The sequence below is a fragment of the Schistocerca cancellata genome, chromosome 2, assembly GCF_023864275.1.
Source record: "Schistocerca cancellata isolate TAMUIC-IGC-003103 chromosome 2, iqSchCanc2.1, whole genome shotgun sequence".
Taxonomy (NCBI): domain Eukaryota; kingdom Metazoa; phylum Arthropoda; class Insecta; order Orthoptera; family Acrididae; genus Schistocerca; species Schistocerca cancellata.
This window is the reverse complement of record NC_064627.1, coordinates 49,569,829-49,576,682: the sequence shown is the minus strand read 5'-3', so window position 1 is coordinate 49,576,682 and position 6,854 is coordinate 49,569,829.

Below are 6,854 nucleotides of genomic sequence, written 5' to 3'. Positions count from 1 at the left end.
CTTGTACTCAGTCGACCTTGCCGCCCGAAAAAGAAACGTCGTTTCGTGGGTAGCTGACCATCCTGGAACATTTACATATGACGAAATTGTTTTATATTGTCGAGTTCGCGAGAAAAACGTTTCGTGCAAAAAAAAAAGGTTCAAATAGACCAGCTTGTCAACACAACTCTTCATATCACATGAATGCAGAAGAAAGACTCACGACAACAACTTCTGACATTGCAGTAGCAGGAATTTATCCAAAGGTAACCAAAAAAGTCGGTTTAACATGGATCTATGTGAAGCATTCGTTGCAAGCAACATTCCTCTTCACAAACTTGCAAACTCTATCCTCAAATGCTTCCTGCGCAAATACAGCACTGGCGTTTGAAATTTCTACACCAAGAAGAAATACAGATGATAAATGGGTGGGTATTCATTGGACAAATATATTACGCTAGAACTGACATGTGATTACATTTTTACGCAATTTGGGTGCATAGATCCTGAGAAATCAGTACCCAGAACAACCACCTCTGGCCGTAATAACGGCCTTGATACGCTTGGGCGTTGAGTCAAAGAGAGCTCGGATGGCGTGTACAGGGACAGCTGCCCATGCAGCTTCAACACGATACCACAATAGTGGTCAAGAGTAGTGGCTGGCGCATTGTGACGAGCCAGTTGCTCGGCCACCATTGACCAGACGTTTTCAACTGGTGAGAGATCTGGAGAATGTGATGACCAGGTCAGCAGTCGAACATTTTCTGTATCCAGAAAAGGCCAGTACAGGACCTGCAACATGCGGTCGTGCATTATCCTGCTGAAATGTACGGTTTCGCAGGGATCGAATGAAGGGTAGAGCCATGGGTCGTAACACATCTGAAATGTGACGTCCACTGTTCAAAGTGCCGTCAGTGCGAACAAGAGGTGACCGAGACGTGTAACCAATGGCACCTTATACCATCACGCTGGGTGATAAGCCAGTATGGCGATGACGAATACACGCTGCCAATATGTGTTCACCGCGAAGTCGGCAAACACAGATGCGACCATCATGGTGCTGTAAACAGAACCTGGATTCATCCGAAAAAATGACGTTTTGCCATTCGTGCACCCAGGTTCGTCGTTGAGTACACCATCGCAGGCGCTCCTGTCTGTGATGCAGCGTCAAGGGTAACCGCAGCCATGGTTTCCAAGCTGATAGTCCATGTTGCTACAAACGTCGTCGAGCTGTTCGTGCAGATGGTTGCTGCCTTGAAAGACGCCCCCATCTGTTGACTTAGGGATCGAGACGTGACTGCACGATCCGTTACAACCATGTGGATAAGATGCCTGTAATCTCGACTGCTAGTGGTACGAGGCCGTTGGGATCCAGCACGGCGTTCCGTATTACCCTCCTGAACACACCGATTCCATATTCTGCTGACAGTCATTGGATGTCGACCAACGCGAGCAGCAGTGTCACGATACGATAAACCGCAATCGCGATAGGCTACAATCCGACCTTTATCGAAGTCGGAAACGTGATGTTACGCTTTTCTCCTCCTTACACGAGGCATCACAATAACGTTTCACCAGGCAACGCCGGTCAACTGCTGTTTGTGTATGAGAAATCGGCTGTAAACTTTCCTCGTGTCAGCACGTTGTAGGTGTCGCCACCGGCGCAAACCTTGTGTGAATGCTCTGAAAAGCTAATCATTTCCATATCACAGTATCTTCTTCCTGTCTGTTGAATTTCACGTATGTAGCACGTCATCTTCGTGGTGTAGCAATTTTAATGGCCAGTAGTGTTTATAGGCAGACCAAGACGTCGATTAACGAAACAGCTTCGATTAACAAGACAGCTTCTCAATGGTGGTCCCAAAATTAAGGATACTAAGTCGTTACTAGAGACCGGATTATATGAATTTGCATATTGCATATGCGCTTTCATATTTAACTCCTTTTCCCGGTTATTGCATATTTTAACTAAAAACTAGTGACGATGCATATTTTCGCTCTATGTTTACAATATTTTAAACATTTAGACGGGCGGTCTCTAGCTCGATCTACTTTTGATGTCTCACGGATTGACCGCGACCTAGAACTGCGTGCAGTCGCTAACCGAGAGGCCACTAACCTAGCGAAATCATTACAGAAGAGGAACAGGAACAGGCAGACAGAGTCAATGTTCCTGCGCCCCCCCCCCCTCCCCACAGTTAATCCCGTCCGCTGTCATACCGGACGCGTCGGCAACAATTCGGTTAAACCACCCAAGCTTTTAGTCCAATGTCCATTATTTCAGTTTAGCTTTCTATCTACTTGTACTCAGTCGAACGTGCCGCCCGAAAAAAGAAACATCGTTTCGTGGGTAGCTGACAATCCTGGAACATTTACATATGACGAAATTGTTTGATATTGTCGAGTTCGTGAGGAAGACGTTTCGTGCAAAAAGAAAAAAAAAACAAAAAAAAAGGGTTCAAATAGATCAGCTTGTCAACACAACTCTTCATATCGCAGGAATGCAGAAAAAAAGACTCACGACAACAACTTCTGACAACAGCAAGTGCAGTAGCAGTGATTTCTACAAAGGTAACCAAAAAAATCGGTTTAACATGGATCTATGTGAAGCATTCATTTCAAGCAATATTCCTCTTAACAAATTTGCAAACTATCCTCAGAGGCTTCCTGCGCAAATACTTCTTAAATCAAAATATACCAGATGAATCAACAGTGCGTACAAATTACATTACGGGCTATTCACGTGAATGTTCTGGAAGAAATACGCAATAAACTCAAGGCCAGCATAATCTGGATTTCAGTTGATGAAACTACAGACACCTGGGGCTGTTCATTGCAAATTTAATTGTTGATGCTTTAAAAGAAGATCATTCTTCCTTTTTTTTTTGGCGGCTTGCAAGGAACGTGAAAAAGTAAATCATTCTACCATCGCCAGGTTTGTGAATGAGGGTATTAGAAAAATATTTCCAGAATCTTCTGCAGATGAAAGGGTGTTTGTCTTTATTTCAGATGTTGTTTCCTATATGATCAAAGCAGGAAAAGCCCTCCGAGGCTTTGCTCATGGAGTACATCGCCTTGCTGAAGAAGTACATTCACGTTTGTGAATCTAAATAAGTTGATTTCACCCACAAATAAAGTGTTTCTAAAGGCTCCTGCTCGCATCAAGACCTATAAATAAAAACTACCAAATGTGGCTTTACCTCCCGAACCAGTGGTAACTCGTTGCGGCACGTGGGTCTAAACTGTGTTGTTTTACAATAAACGTTTCGAGACCATTACAGGGGTAGTAAACGGTTCCGATAGTGCAGAGGCTTTGGCAGTTCGCCAGTGCAAGGAAGCTCTTAATGATTCCGGTATTAAAAAAGACATTGCTGTGATTATCACTCTTTTTTCCCCGTATACCTGCATGCATTAAAAATATTGAAACTCAAGCTTTGGCGTTGAATGAATCTTTTCAGTTAATGAATAAAATTATTCTAGTGAACTCCTCATCGCCGGAGGTATTCCCAAGAAAACTTAAAGAAAAGTTTGAAATTATTTTAAACAATAACACAGGCTTTGAACCCTTGTGTCAGATTGATAGTTTTATTAATGGGTCAGGTGAACTTTTATCAGAAACAATAAGTGCCAACATAGCACCCAAATTCAAATACTGCCCTGTTACCTCAGTTGATGTAGAACGGTCTTTTTCTGCTTATAAAAATGTATTGAGGGATCGGAGACACAATCTTAATTACAGAGCATTTCGAACAGTACTTGGTCGTTTGTGTTTACAACAGTAGAAAAATGTAAAATAAATTGTAAATGATGATTTGGTCCAATAGTATTAAGGGGCTCCGAAAGGCTCAAAATCATGAAAAGTTCAATTTTTACTTTTTTGCGTTTTCTGAATCTGCAGACTATTACCTTTTAATAGATATATAATTTATTCAATTCCGAAGACTACAACTATTTTTAAATTTTTTTTGAAATGTGTTCTACATGGGCGTGACCCACTGTGCCGCTGTTAAACCGCTGTCAAATGGTGTTATTATTAACGTCCGTGTTCATCAGGTACATTTTAGTGATGTGAGATAAAGTATGTGTTGTGGCTAACCTATTTTCAGAGACTTAGCAGCACCTGAACTGTTGAAAAAGTGTATTCACGGAAAAACTCAAAACCCCAATGAAAGTGTAAATAGTGTTATATGGTCGAGAATCCCCAAGACTGTATTTGTTGGAATAGAAACACTTCACTTTGGTGTGTATGATGCTGTTGCGACTTTCAATGATGGCAACATTGTAAGGTGCAAGGTATTTAGAAATATGGGAATGAAGATAGGTTCTAACATGGTACGAGCGATGCTTGCTTTAGACAAGGAACGCCTTCGGGCTGCAGACAGGGCTGTAAAGAGTCTAGAAATACAAGCAAGAGTAAACAGGAGGAAGAACAAGAGGAAGCTGGAGGAGGAGTTTGCAGAGGATGAATATAATCCATCCTATGGACCTGGAATGCACTAAAAAGTTAATCCAATCTTTGTCGCTCGATTCCCAAAACTTTTATTTTCTCATACTAATTACATGTTTTCTAAGGATCTTCCAAACATATTTGTTTCAAACTTTCAGTAAATGTTACACAGTACCTTCTGCATAATTTAACACAGCCTTTTTCCAAAAAACTGTATATTTTTGAATATATAAATAAAAAATTGCAAAAAAATGTTGTGAATTTTCATTACAATTGAAAAAAAATCATCTTTAATAACTGAACTAAAATTTTGTAAAATCCCTGTGTTAAGTTGTAGTCCATATTCCAAGAAATAATCTGTAAAAAGTTCAACTTCCTACCTCAAATACTTTGTGAGGAAAGATGTAATTTATAAGCGTTATTTTAACATTGCAAGTACAGGGCGTTCCGGAGCCCCTTAATTAAAAGTTAATGCTGTTCAAAAATTCATGATTGTATGTTGTTTTTTAAATAAAATTTACGGAGTTTTTGAGCCCATTTGCGTGCGATATATCTGGAAGTTGGTCCTGTACACATCTATTGTTTCGCTGTGAGTCACTCGCATCGCATCTGCATGTTACCAACAACTACAGCACAGAAGGAACCATTCTTGTAACACGGTATGCGTCCCCATTTTGCAAATTTTTAGAAAATAATCCCAAGAAGCCTCCTTCCTAACCTCTACTACGAGGGTTGCAACTTAAATAGTGGCAACTATTTATTCACAACCGATACAAAAGAGTTACGTGTTTGCACTTCTTACTGTCCTTCAGAGTAGTCACCAGCGTTGTGTAGAACGCGTTGCCAGCGATGTGGAAGGCGTAGTATACCGCTAGTTCTCTTGATGGTGCGAATGGAGCGGTCTACTGCCTGTCGGATCTCTGGAACAGTTCTGAGGCGAATGCCACGAAGTGGTTCCTTCATCTTCGGAATCAAATCAAAGTCACAAGGACTTAAGTCAGGGGAGTATGGTGGCTGATACAGTACTTCCCAGTCCCATCTACCGAACAGAGCAGCAACAGCTTGCGCTGTATGTGCCCACGCATTGTCGTGCAAAATGACGGGTCGTTTGCGCAAAAAGTGTCGCCGCTTCTTTCGCAAAGCTGGTCGCAGGTGATGCTCCAAAAACGAACAGTAATACTGTGCATTGACGGTCTGCCGTGGAGGAACGTAATGCGTTAGGATAACGCCACCACAGTCGTACACGAGAATCACCATAACCTTAGACCGCTCCATTCGCACCATCAACAGAACAGGTTCTGTTAACGGTATAATACGCCTTCCACATCGCTGGCAACGCTGGTGACTACTTTGAAGGACAGTAAGAAGTGCAATCATGTAACTCTTTTGTATTGGTTGTGAATAAATAGTTGCCACTATTTAAGTTCCAGCCCTAGTAGAAAGTATTCAGAAAATATCACCGTTCTAATTTTCGCGTGGCCGGCGCTCTTCTTCGTAATTGATATGCACAGGTTCGACTTTGAGATATAATCCATGCAGTAACTATCACGTTTATCTTGTATGTTTCGACACTTTTCATGCATTTTCAAGCATTTGTCACGCATATTTTAAGGTTTTTATCATCCATATAATCCGATCTCTAGTCATTACCAATCGAGCGGTTTACAAATAAATTTTTTTTTAAGTCAAAGAGGTACCTTTGCGCAGTGTTGAAGAATTTCTCTCTGGTGACAGAACATTGTCTATCTGAGCTGCAACTCAATGTTATGACTAGAACAGCAGCTCTCCTATTTAAATACAGCGTGTTCAATTATTGATTTTGTGTTATATTGTAATTGTAAAGTATGTTGTAATCTGGTTCTTGCCGCGCGGGATTAGCCGAGCGGTCTCAGGCGCTGCAGTCACGGACTGTGCGGCTGGTCCCGGCGGAGGTTCGAGTCCTCCCTCGGGCATGGGTGTGTGTGTTTGTCCTTAGGATAATTTAGGTTAAGTAGTGTGTAAGCTTAGGGACTGATGACCTTAGCAGTTAAGTCCCATAAGATTTCACACACATTTGATTTGAATCTGGTTCTTAATTTTAATATGTTCTACAGTATCCATATTAGTACCGTAGTTTAAACTGCAGTATTGAATTCATTTTATTGTGGTAATATTGTTGTATCTTGTTGCAGTCTGCCCAGCCATGGCTGGTAAATGACATAGAAATGGTAATAACTTGACACACAGTTCAGGAGATATGACGTAATAACACTAGTTTTTGCTTAAACGAAGTGCAAATTACTTGGTCTATATAAAAAAAATGGTTCAAATGGCACTGAGCACTATGGGACTTAACAGCTGAGGTCATCAGACCCCTAGAACTTAGAACTAATTAAACCTAACTAACCTAAGGACATCACACACATCCATGCCCGAGGCAGGATTGGAA